Source organism: Acipenser ruthenus, chromosome 1, assembly GCF_902713425.1.
Source record: "Acipenser ruthenus chromosome 1, fAciRut3.2 maternal haplotype, whole genome shotgun sequence".
NCBI classification, from domain to species: domain Eukaryota; kingdom Metazoa; phylum Chordata; class Actinopteri; order Acipenseriformes; family Acipenseridae; genus Acipenser; species Acipenser ruthenus.
The window spans coordinates 59313631-59327087 of NC_081189.1; positions in this window are offsets into that span (position 1 = coordinate 59313631).

Genomic DNA, 13457 nt, shown 5'->3' on the forward strand with positions numbered 1-13457 from the left:
TGGGTAGCAATCCTATTCACACAGTGGTGCCCCAAATGTTATCCTTTTGCACAACATTTGGAAAATGAGAGGGAACACTTTACCCTGTGTATGTCCTCGTCTCACTTTTTAATAATAGTATCCCTATATATTATTTGCACACTCCTCAAACATAATGTCAACTCTTATGTATGCATTCAACCAATAAGGCAACAGTTCACTGGTGTGATCCATTCCAGCTTTTAGTATGAGCTTGAAGCATAAGTAGCGGGGTTCTGAAAAATATTGCGTTATACGTCCCCACATGTTGCAACAATTGTTTAAATAGCGTACCTGTAAGTTTTCTTTTCATTGTTAACATCCTGACAACTTCCCTGCAGGAAGAGCGATTACAAAAAAAATAAATAAATAAATAAATAAAATAACAAATACTCTGGTATTCTGGCATTTCTGTTCCATACCACATCATGGATCGTTATTGCTGTGTTACCTTTTTGACAATGTGGGCAATAATCCTTACACTATCAGTGCGCAAGAGCAGACATTTTGAAAAGAGCTTTGAAACAGATTTTAAAGTTGTATGTGTAAAAAGTTGTCAGATGTTAACAATGAAAAGAAAAATTACAGGTACGTTATTTAAACAATTGTAGCAACAGGTGGGGAACGTATATTTTTCAGAAACCTGATCCTTACTCTTTAATAAGTCACTTTACATCGGTACAAGCTCAGAAATGTCTAATAACGAAATGTAAAATTGTGAAAACATCTAGGCAATGGCAGTGTTTTCACCCTGTAACAGCTGATGATAAGGACAATAGGGCCGTCAGCATCTGGTCTAACTGAGATGTAGATTGTAGTTTACTTTAAAGCCACACGATGGAGCCATAATACAAGATTCATAGCAGCAACTGCTTAAGGGTTATGAGAGAGGTTCAATTAGAACAGATTTAAGGTTGAACACAGGTTTCCCAGCGGCTAAAAGTGTTGCTATAAAGCAGAGTAACATTTGTTAGAGTGTGTCCAATTCACAAAGCTTTGAAAACGCCTTTTAAAGTTTGTTGCTTTTTTAAGTGAAAAAGATCAAATGTTCCATGTTAAACAATGACTTATATAAAATAAAATATTGCAAAGTTGTGATTGAAACCTTTCCTTTGGGTTAATAAGTTATACACATCTTGCACATGTGCATTTGGAGAGTTGAATCAACAGATTTGAGAGGGGGTATAAGGTAACCCTAACCCTAACCCTAACCCTAACCCTACATGTGAGATTTAAGATACGAGATTTAGAACCTAACATGTTCTCATGTGCTATACTCAATTTCTTTTGAATTATATGGCTAGGTATTACAGTAACTGGATCAATGTTTCAATTCCATGCTTCAAGACAGATTAAAGTGCTTGAACATTCACAGCCTAGGAATGCTGACAAAATAATTCCAGATACTGTTTTTTTTTCTTTTTCTTTTTAACTGTCATGCACTTCCATTTGCTATGTCAATAGTCCTCAAGTGCACTCAATTTTTTTTTAAACAGGTAATATTTACAAGTGCATATAAGACAGCATTTACAGTTAAACAGTGTGTAACTACAGTGATTGCTCTAGAGTCTATGTTCATCACCAGACTGCAATGCAAAAAGAGAGACTTGCCTGAAAACACTGTTGGACTGTTGGGAAAATGACCAGGGTTGAAATTCACTGCATTTCGTGAACAGTTTTGAAATATACATGTGTGGCAGGGCAGCAGGAGAGAGCTCTGCACATTATGTTTTATTATTTTTATTATTATTAAGATTTATTTATGTATAAAAATGATGGCAAAAAGCGTGGGGTTTGTTATTGTTTGGTAAGGACAAGCAAGGTGCTGTCCGCCATGATGTATTCTTGTTTTAGTTTTAAAATACCTTGTGGGAATACGTGACTGTCAGCTAGTAATTATTGAGTTATCTGGCAGTCACGCATAATTATTCTACCTGTGCAGACTATGGCCAAGGGGTAATGAGATCATTAATAGCCAGTTAACCCCTCAGCCATGATATAAAAGACCTGCAGCTTTGGCTGAAAAAGGGTGGAGTGTTTTGGAGCGTGAGAGAGAGAGAAAGAGAAGAACAGAGAACAAAAACAAAACTAAAAAGACAAAAAGTAACGATCATTGAAGGCCACTGCCCAGCCTGACCTTAGGTCTATTTTTGTGTTTTATTTTGTTTAATGTTTTTATTTCGCTCTGTGAGCAGTTGTTTTTGTGGAACCTTTTTATTTATTTTTGTTTGTTAATAAGAATATTGCCACAGGTGCGCTTTTGCAGCCGAGTTACTACCTGCCTGTGTAGTTCCTGTTTCTGGTCTGATGTCAACACTCAGCCGTCCTTTCACAACATGTTATAGAGAAAAAGTAGAAGTGTGATTTCTGGTACCGTACTACGTCATAACACAACAACATATTACATTCTTCTTCTTCTTCTTCTTCTTCTTCTTCTTCTTCTTCTTCTTCTTCTTCTTCACTAGGTGGCAATCAATCCACATCAAGTGCAGCCACCTGATGGAGGCATAACACAAGGTTTGAAATTCCTTTAACAAAGGAACATCTTGTTTTCAGTCATTGGGCCACATTCACAAATCTTTCATGTGCTACGTGTGTTTTAAATAAAGTTTTATATGCATGAAACTGTTGCTTATGGTACAGTATATTCACAATATATATATATATATATATATATATATATATATATATATATATATATATATATATATATATATATATATATATATATATGTCATGCCTTCATTCTCTGTCTTGCGTTTTTTGTTTGCATACAGAGCTGACAAAACGGCGCTGAACATTCTACCCTCGACTCTGCTGGACAAAGCTTTCTCGAATGGTGAATCCGAAATCTCCAATGCTGAATTCCCAAATGGGCTGTCTGTTTTTGTTCGTGTATCACTACACAGTCCTGCAGGCTCTGACTTGGTCATTTAATCTGATTCTCAATTTAGATTTGAAATGGCTACTCACCCGCATTCATGACTTTATGGCTGTTGCCATTGCTCCATCCACCCGCTTTGTCATGCAGCGCTGCAGGCCCCACTTATCATTTCCATTTCTGCCATCTGTGCTTCCCTATGCATTGCCGGGCTTTCGCTTGCATTGTTCAATTTTTCTGTGCTTTGGCTGTAAGAAACTTTTTTAGGGGCAGTTTGCCCTAGTTTGTTTTATATGCGTTTGTTTGGTTTGCGCCATACCTCTCTCAGTTTCATGGTACTCGCTTATACTCCGCTGTGCTCTGTGTTTTATTGTGCTCTTACATGTTTGTACAATCCGAGTCTACCACCTCGGCCCCACTGACTGCCTGGGATGCTTTTCCAGCTCTGCGTTCTTTAAAGACTGGCATCGCCTGCCCAAACGCGTTTCAAAACCAGGGTTTCTCACTTTGAACCAGCAGTTGTCCCCTTACACGTATCCACCATGATAGCCGCATCTGTTACTCCCACTGCGCAGTGCACACCCCTGCAGTCCAGCTGCCAATCTTCACACTGGCTTCGGCTCTCTCTTCTCAGCTCCTCTTCTGTTGACACGACCCAGCAGCCCGAAATTGTAAGCAAGAAAAAATGCTTGCTGAGCGTAAACAGAAATACTATTTTTGACAAACTGTCTATTGGGTGCTACAAATTGCAGTTTAATCCTAATATGTTCTGTACTACAAAATCAATGTCACCAGAAAGCATTCGGCTGGTGTGCCTTCACAACCTTGTGCAAGCAAGGTTGTATCTGCCTTGCACCCCTCAAGCAGGATTTCAATCTGTCTTTCCTTGTTCATGCAAAAGATAATTCACGCAATTCAGCGATCTGACCGAAATTTCATCACGTCCGCTGTTTACACTGTCGACACACTCGCATCTCCTATATTCTGGAACCTACGCAACCAACTGGTCTGCCTTCTGAAAAAGAACCATCTCTCTACCACAGTTTAGAAGCCCGGAAAGACATCAGGATTTGGTTTTCCCTCTGCAGCACTGAAACAGCCTTTCTCTGTTCTATGATGACTTCATATCCCATAACCCCTATTCATTCCATATTGGGCAGCAACCTCAGCGGCCAAAACTAATGTTAACCAGCATTTAATCAAAAGTGACATTTATATATGGCTATGTATTGTTTCACGGGGCTTATTCACAGCCCTTCACGGTCTAAAACAGGTATTTCAAGATTTTCACAATTAAAGATAATATGTATTTCTTCCGTATAGATGCAGCAGTCAAAGTCAACGTCAACAGGTCTTTCACTGCAGTGGAATCTTGTGTTCGTTCTTCTCCATGATATATCTTTGCCCAACAAAGTATTGCTAGTATGCCCGGAGTGGAGGCTATTCTCACTTTAAATCAACTCTCAAGACCCATCTGTTCTCTCTTGCTTGCCATGCTCTTTAAGACTGATATCTGCTATTAGCTGCTGTGTTGCCACTACTATTTCATGTATTATGCTACTATCATGTATTATGCACTTTCCACTGTATTTAATGTATTATGCATTTTTTTTTACTGTATATCATGTATTATGCATTTCTCTGTATTAAAGTATTATGGATTTTCTTGTTGTTACTGCATATTGTAAAGCACTTTGTGATGGTGGTCCACTATGAAAGGCGCTATATAAAATAAAGATTGATTGATTGATTGATTGATCTCTCAGACAGAACCAGAGGTTTCCTCCCAATAGCGTGGTTTTTTCCTCTCCACTGACCAGTAAGATTAGTCTTTAATTCCACCAGCAAAAAAGGATATATACATATATGTATGTGTTTATTTGTTTATATGTATATAGATATACAGTATATTCTATATATATATATATATATATATATATATATATATATATATATATATATATATATATATATATATATATAGAATGAGCAGCAAAAGAAACTTATCACTTATATTTGGATAAAATTCACTAGATGTGATTGAAAAATGACAAACTCTGTTTTAGAGCAGGTGCAATGACTTTTTATTGTGCTGATTGACATCACGAAGATGCTGCAAAATGATCTGTCGATCTTGGGCATGTGTTGTTGAAATTGCTGGCTGTGAGCACCCAAGACGGCGAGCCACAGTACGCTGCCCTAGTCCAGCCTCCAACATGCCGATTGCACGAAGGCGCTGCTGTCTTGACAGACGTGGCATATTGTATTGTTTTCTGTGATTTTCTTTATTGCTTTTATTCAAGCTTGCAATTCAACAGCTGAAATCACTGATCAACGTCCAATCAACTGTCTCACTAATTAGGTGATTAAGTGCATATGCTTCAGTCATAGTCACTCAAGTGTGTCATGGTCAAGGATGAATGATCAAGTGATTAAAAAGAAACCAAAAACATTTTGTCAATGTCCATCATTTATATACCTTATTTTTGTTTTTGAAAATAAACGTGTTATACTAGTGATGTTTCTTTTGATGCTTGGTATATATATATATATATATATATATATATATATATATATATATATATATGTGTGTGTGTGTGTGTGTGTGTGTGTGTAATGTTCTTTGGATGTCCGCTTCTTTCAAGCATTTCAGTTGAATTTGTTCTGTGGTACTTCTTGATTATTGCTCTGATTGTGGCTTGTGATGTTCCATATTTCTTTGATACTGTTCTGCAGCCATTTCCTTTGTTGTAGAGTGTCACGAGTGCTTTTCTATTGACTTTATAATGCAGCTTAGTTACTGTGTAATGGTTTTCAATCAATACAAACTGTGTTTAAATAAACCAAAGCTCTTTTTATTAAGGAAACACACAGGACTGGAATTGACGACAGACTGACTCAACCAGGCTGACCTGGTTGTAGACAGGTAGACATAAAATTATAAACATTCAAATTAAGGTATTGAAATGAACTGATAGAAACACAGATAGAAAACAACCAATAACCACATGCAACAAACACACACACACAGTCCAGTGGCCACACAACAACCACCCCCACCCCCCATCACAGCTTGCTGCATCTCTGTCTCTGCTTGGCTCTGTCCCACCACCACTCTGTTATAGTATTTTAAAATTAGTTGTATTACATTTTTACAGACTTTTAACGTAAAGATGCCAATACTTTTGTCACAAACAGATATTTAAAATTGTGTAAGTGCTTTTGTTTATAAAGATTATTTGTTAAACTAGCAGTAATTGTGTATTTTGGTGTTTGTTATATTAACTAGTATTATTATTATTTGTTTATTTAGCAGACGCCTTTATTCCAATGCGACTTACAGAGACTAGGGTGTGTGTACTATGCATCAGCTGCAAAGTCACTTACAATTACATCTCACCCGAAAGACGGAGCACAAGGAGGTTAAGTGACTTGCTCAGGGTCACACAATGAGTCCGTGGCTGAGGTGGGACCACACAGCCTCCTATAGCTAATGTTCACTAAATGCTTGTATTTAACTTGCTTTCTTGAATTATCTTATATTAAGTAGGGTGCCAATACTTTTGTCTGACTACTATTGAATATTTGGGCATAGGCATAGCAAGGTATAGTCAAGTATAGTAAAAATATAGTGAAAGCATGGTAAAGCACACACAAGCATGGTAATCTACAGATAAATATGGTGAATTTTTTTAAAAACATGTTTTTATAATCAAAGGATAAAATGTTACCATGGTAAAGTATGATCAGAAATAGCAAGTAATTAATAGGGGAATTTTTTTTTTTTAATACATTACAAAGTCAGATTAGCATTACTTTGTAATTATGATGCACCATCCCTTTTTGCAAATTAAAAGAATAACCAAATATGTTTTTGCATAATATAATTGTAATGTAGCATTATCCCAAGTCTTCTGCACACATTGCACAAACACTGACACATGACATTTAATAGAGAAAAGTGTAAAGTATTGCATGCAGGCAATAAAAATGTGCATTATAAATATCATATGGGAGATACTGAAATTGAAGTAGGGAACTATGAAAAAGACCTAGGAGTTTATGTTGACTCAGAAATGTTTTCATCTAGACAATGCGGAGAAGCTATAAAAAAGGCCAACAAGATGCTCGGATATATTATGAGAAGTGTTGAATTTAAATCAAGGGAAGTAATGTTAAAACTTTACAATGCATTAGTAAGACCTCACCTAGAATATTGTGTTCAGTTCTGGTCACCTCGTTACAAAAAGGATATTGCTGCTCTAGAAAGAGTGTTGTATGCAGACAGGCTAAAAGAATTGAATCTATTCAGTCTTGAACAAAGACGCAGCGATCTGATTCAAACATTCAAAATCCTAAAAGGTATAGACAATGTCGACCCAGGGGACTTTTTTGACCTGTAAAAATAAACAAGGGTCAGGGGTCACAAATGGAGATTAGATAAAGGGGCATTCAGAACAGAAAATAGGAGGCACTTTTTTACACAGAGAATTGTGAGGGTCTGGAACCAACTCCCCAGTAATGTTGTTGAAGCTGACACCCTGGGATCCTTCAAGAAGCTCCTTGATGAGATTCTGGGATCAATAAGCTACTAACAACCAAACGAGCAAGATGGGCCGAATGGCCTCCTCTCGTTTGTAAACTTTCTTATGTTCTTATTTTCTTAAAGAACTGTTGCCATTCAAAATACACACCCTGTACCTTGGCTACCACTACAAAGAAATACATTTTAGATCCTTTGATGTTTGATTGAAATACTGTTTTGACTCACTGAAGTTTTTAACTTTGCTTTTGCATTACTTTATTTAAAAAAAATTGTGAATCATACACTAAACTGAAAAGTGAGTTCATATACAATAATATAAGTATGGAAGCATGCAATCCAAAACGTCAAACACTAAAAATACAAAATAAAAACTGGACAAGAAGACCTAATTTGGAAAGTTATCTTAAGCGTCTATAAGAACTTCAGAAGACCTTTACAAACTCGTTTGGTGAAATGTTAGCACGTGTGTTTTTGACAATTTCATTTTTAAGGTGCCTGAAAGTGTGATCACACATAGCTTAACTTGCAAATCCACAGCAGTGACTAACCCTCCCTGCTTTATGAAAAACAAGCTAAAAGCAGTTTGTGAACAACTCATGCAAACCAAGAAAGCAGAACTACTGTCAATGTTAGCTATTCACTCTTCAATACATTTTTTATTTTAAAATATATTGTACTGCACATGTGTAAATTAGTGTTGGTATAATTTTATATGGGGAAATGGGTTTATTGTGTGTACATTTTGGAGTTGATTTGTGTGATTTAAATTATTGTTTACAGATGGGCGCTCGATTGAGACTTGCTGCCTACTAGGCTTGGTTGAGGGGAAGGACAGCAGGTGATTGGCTGTGCTAGTCCTCAATCAGCAGGTGGGCGGGTCTTGACCGAGTGTCCGTCAGTTTAAAAACATCCGGTGAAGATCGCTCGGGGCGACTGCAACGCCATGTACCGAGGGGAGCTGCGTATATTCGACAACTACGCAACCCTGAAACTGCAAGCGGTGCTTGTGAAGGCAATGCCCAGCGATCCCAAGTAATGTATAGCGAGGGTTACATAGTGTAGCTGGTTCCTGGAGCGGTACGCCTCGTTTATAAGGCTAGCGCTCGCCCTGTGTGGCACCTTTTATTTGTAGTTTTTGTACTGTGTTTTATTTTGCCTTTTGTACAGCTTGCTGTATGTGTCCTCGGTGTGTTACCATCGCTGGTAACGTCACATGACCCCTTTATTTACTTTCTTGTTGTATTAATAAATCCTGCGCGCCTGTGCCGGCGTTTCAACTCAACCGCCCATGTCTCTCTGTATTGCTTAAGCAGCGGTTATCCACACACGTGACACGAGCACCCTATCACAGAGAGTATAAAAGGGTTAGGCACAGGATGATTGCTGTCATTACCAATAAGTCAATATGGGAAAAAGTAAAGAGCTAGCTGAAGACCTTAGGCAGAAAATGATTTATTGTCATAAAGTTGGAGAAGGATGCAGGAAGATTTCCAAGCATTTGAGTATCCCAATTTCAACTGTTGTTTCTATTATGAAGAAGTACAAGATGGTACTGTCACAACGCTCCCTCAGTCTGGAAGAAAGGGGCTTTATCCTTCAATGGCACAGGAAATTTAGTTCCAATACATGGTAAAATGGATTCCATAGCATACCAGATGATATTGGCCAATCATCTGAAACCCTCCGCTACATAACTTGGTTTAAAGCGCATCTGGACATTCCAACACAACAACCATCCAAAGCACACATCAAAATCTACTTCAGAATGGTTAAAGAAGAATAAAATCAAGGTTCTGGAAAGGCCTAGTCAAAGTCCTGATCTAAATCCGACTGAGAATCTTTGGTATGAGTTGAAGAAGACTGTGCACAAGAGAAGTCCTTGGAATTTGAATGAACTGGAACAATTTTGCATTGAAGAATGATCAAAAATCACAAAAGAATCATGTCAAAAACTCATTGACAAATATCCTAATTGTTTAAAATAGGTCATTTTTGCTAAAGATGCCCAAACTAGATATTAATTTAATTCTTTGTCAGGGTATGAATACTTTTGAATTAGCATTTTTGGAGTTTTGCTAAAAAAATTGTTGAAATAAATAATTATAGACATCTATTTCTTGTAACTTTCTTTCCTTATCCACAAAAGCAAAATTTTTGCTACAAAAGATTTTTCCTATAATTATTTGTTTTCAAGAAATTCATAGAAATTATAAATTTCCATTGGGGTATTTTGGCGGAGTGTCCTGCCCCTATTTATTATTATTTGTATTATTGTTTGCGGCGCAGATAACAGCGCCGCATATTTCTTATTATTTATAATTTAAAACCCGTGAGGATGCGTGACTGATCAGCTACTGATTATTTAACTAGCTGACAGTCACGCATCCTTTCCAAACGCGTGCAGACTGTGGCCGAGGGGTAATAAGATAATTAACAGCTAGTTAACCCCTCGGCCAGAGTATAAGAACCTGCAGCTGTCCGTGCTGCGGTGTGGTTGAGTGTACAGAGGAGAGTACGGGAGAACACGGAAGAGTGAGAGAAAGAGAGAGCAAACAATTGCTATATTTAAAAATATACTTGTTTCTATTTGTTTGGCCAACGCGCCTTTTTGTTTTGTGTTTTGTTATTGTTTAAATCTTTTGTTTTTGGTTTGTTTATTTAATAAATCCACGCTGAGTGCCGTTGCATTCAGCTTCACCCGCCCATCCATTGTTTTGATTCAGTTACTTCCTGGTCCGTGACGTCACCACACCTCACCACTGCGAGCCATATATATATATATATATATATATATATATATATATATATATATATATATATATATATATGGATGAATCAGTGGTTGGAAATTCTGGCCTGTGATTGGTTAAAACCTCATCATAGGACCAAAAATTTAACTCTTGTCCTGACATCCTTATACCACCGGGCGATAGTCTCCATCTGTCATGTGATTGGTTCACATCACTGTCACCCCTTTTCAAAGGAACGTCTTTCTCCCCTGCACTCCTCACAACAAGAGATAATGGCTGAATACCGATTCTATGACTTAAAAGAAAATTAATTACAAAACATAGTACAAAAGAAAGATGCTCCAAACACTAAAATGGCGATTAAAACGTCACTGTCACTGTTTTCGGACTTTCTGAAATTCAAACAAATTCAACTCGATGAAAACAAATATGACGGGGTGGATATAAACTGGATTATAAAGCAGTCAGCAAACCAGAAAAACTTTGATAATTATGCAATATGAATTTCAAAAACATTTTCTGTTATTTATTGATGTTATTTATTTATTTATTATGCTGTATCAGCTATATTTAAACAAAATATATCAAGTCGTATTTACTATCCAACCTTGCCTCACTTATTTTCTTGACTGATTCATATATTAAGTACGTACTGCAGACTCAGCCATAGTGGAAAGGTGCAATGCAAATAAAAGATTATTTTAACTTGAAACTAAATGATTTCAGCATTTTTTTTGTTTAATTATTATTATTATTAACTTGGCAGCCTAGATAGTTAAGTAAGAAATAACCCACGAAAGGGTTATTTCTTACTAATAAAATAGACCATGGTGCCGCATTGACAAGTTATGATACTTACAGGAAGACAGTCAATTACGACAATCTCGTTAATACGAATTATAAAGGACCTGCAACAAATTTTGCATTATACCACTAATTCATATTAGCATTAGTAGCCTATAAGCCAAATGTATACTGTCCATTTTTATTTAAGTTAGTCAGGGGTGCAGTGCTAAATTGTGCACAATTACAAACCACCTGTGCATTAATAGAATAGGTGTGTTTCCTATTTCTATACAGATGTTCAGAATGAGCTGGAGGGGTTAGTGGCACACGTGTGCAGTCTATTGCTCCCAACACGTTGGAGGAACCAGAAATGTCATAGAAATGTGTTTTCAAGGCTTGTAAGTACACCCTGCTTTTAGGGAAAAATAGGTATTTGGCTGTTCGCCTCAAAATTGCATTGAGCACATCTGGCAATGGACGAGAAAAACTGGACTGGGAAATGCCAGCAACAATTGCGACTGTTTAAAACATGCTTTCAAAAGTTCTTCAGAAATGTATGCAATTGCATGCATGTCAAGTCTTGTTAAAGTTTGTTATTGTTTGCGAGGCTGCAAAACCCTATATACATGATACAGCAGTAAATCCAATACAACTGTCCAAGCATATTATTTTATTTGGGGGGGGGGGTCACCATGAAGAGGTGTACATTACCATTCTATATTCCTGACAGTTTGTCTGCACAAGCCTTCTATGTTTCTGTACACAACACGTCATTACTCAGACAGAGTCGAAGGAGAGGCTGTCAGACTGTCACTGTCTCGTTCATGCAGAAATTACCACAGAAATAAAAGAGAAATGGACATCAATGAGAATGTAATTATTAAAGTAAAAAAATATAATCTTCTTTATGATGCCAGTGTCAGTGGTTATAAAGACAATAAAAATAAAGACGCCATATGGTAAGAAATATTGGATATTGATGTCTATCTCTCTTTATTTCAAAGTGACAGGGAGCGCCACACACTGGTTTTGTATTTCTGTAAAATGAGGCTTCTCTGTTTTAATAATGTTGACCAATACTAATATCATATTCACACTGAAAAAAAGTATATTAAACTAATTCTCAGTATTTACAAAGAAATGTGTAGATGTATTCTTTTTGAATGATTTACATGTTAAACCAGATCACATATAAACATGCACTGATAAATGTAATTTTTTTGTGTGTGTTGTGTACCCTGACTATTTCTTTGTTTTATTTATTTTATTTTGCCTCCACAAAAGGAGCAAACGCACATAGTATTTTCTTTTCATGACTAGCTACAGTTGTGTATTCGTGTCGTTTGCTTCGCTCCCAGTGTGCATAGTCCTTAAGTCTAGGTCAGTAGCATAGTTGTCAGTCATGTGCAAATATGTTGATCTGTCATCAGCACCCCCGTCCCCCCGTCCCCTCGTCCCCTGCATCCAAAACAAAATCTAGCGGTCTGGTTATGGTTTTTCATCAATCCCAAGGTTTATTAGCATGGGTCTCACTGGTATGAACACTTAGGGGTTGACATGTATGCAATTGTAAATGTTGCAGTTGCCTGCAGCTTTCATACATCTCGTTATAATATTTGAGAACCCTCATGCGCACTATCTCTGCCCCCTTTTTGCACCTTCATCCACTCAGATGGAGATTATGTGCACTTTTAATAACAAATAAGCAAAAACAAAATAAACACCTAGCTCCTTCGGAGCGCTAACTAAACATTTGTCAGGAAGTTATTCTAATAACCCAGACAGCTAAGCTGTTTACTGGCTAAAAACAGATGTAAAAGAAGAAAGGCTTCACACAGTACCTTTTAGTACGATTGAACACACCATCAATCAGGCTCTCCACACAGCAGCAGCCCTGAGCAGACTGACTGCTCTCCTTTAATACCCTGCACCTGGCTCTAATTTACAACAATAGCCAGGTGCAGGTGATAATTAACAATAAAATAATAATCAAAAACAATTAACTCATGTTTTTAGGCAGGGAGGATATTAACCCCCTCCCTGCTGTGCTACACAAGGCATTCAAAATCTTTTTTTTACCCTTGTTACCATTTGCAACATTGGACCATATTTTCCACTGTGCCGTAATGATAAGACATGACTTATTTTATTGAATAAGGTCCCAAAACTTATCGCTGCATAAAATTGGGGATATGCAAACTGTACAAGTTCCAGCATAGACTGGTCTTCCTGGTATGATATTACTTTATGTGTCACAGTTTACCACATGGACTACCAAAGGTCGACCCTTGACCTTTACCACAAGAAGTGATGTGGTCCTGGGTAGAAGGAAGTGAAGCAATCTGAAGCAAGAGTGTGGTGATAAGAACAAAAATATATAAAGCACGGGGCTCCCGAGTGGCACATCCAGTAAAAGCACTCGCTAGAGTGCAGGATGCGCTCTATAGCCTGGATGTCGCGAGTTTGAGTCCAGGCT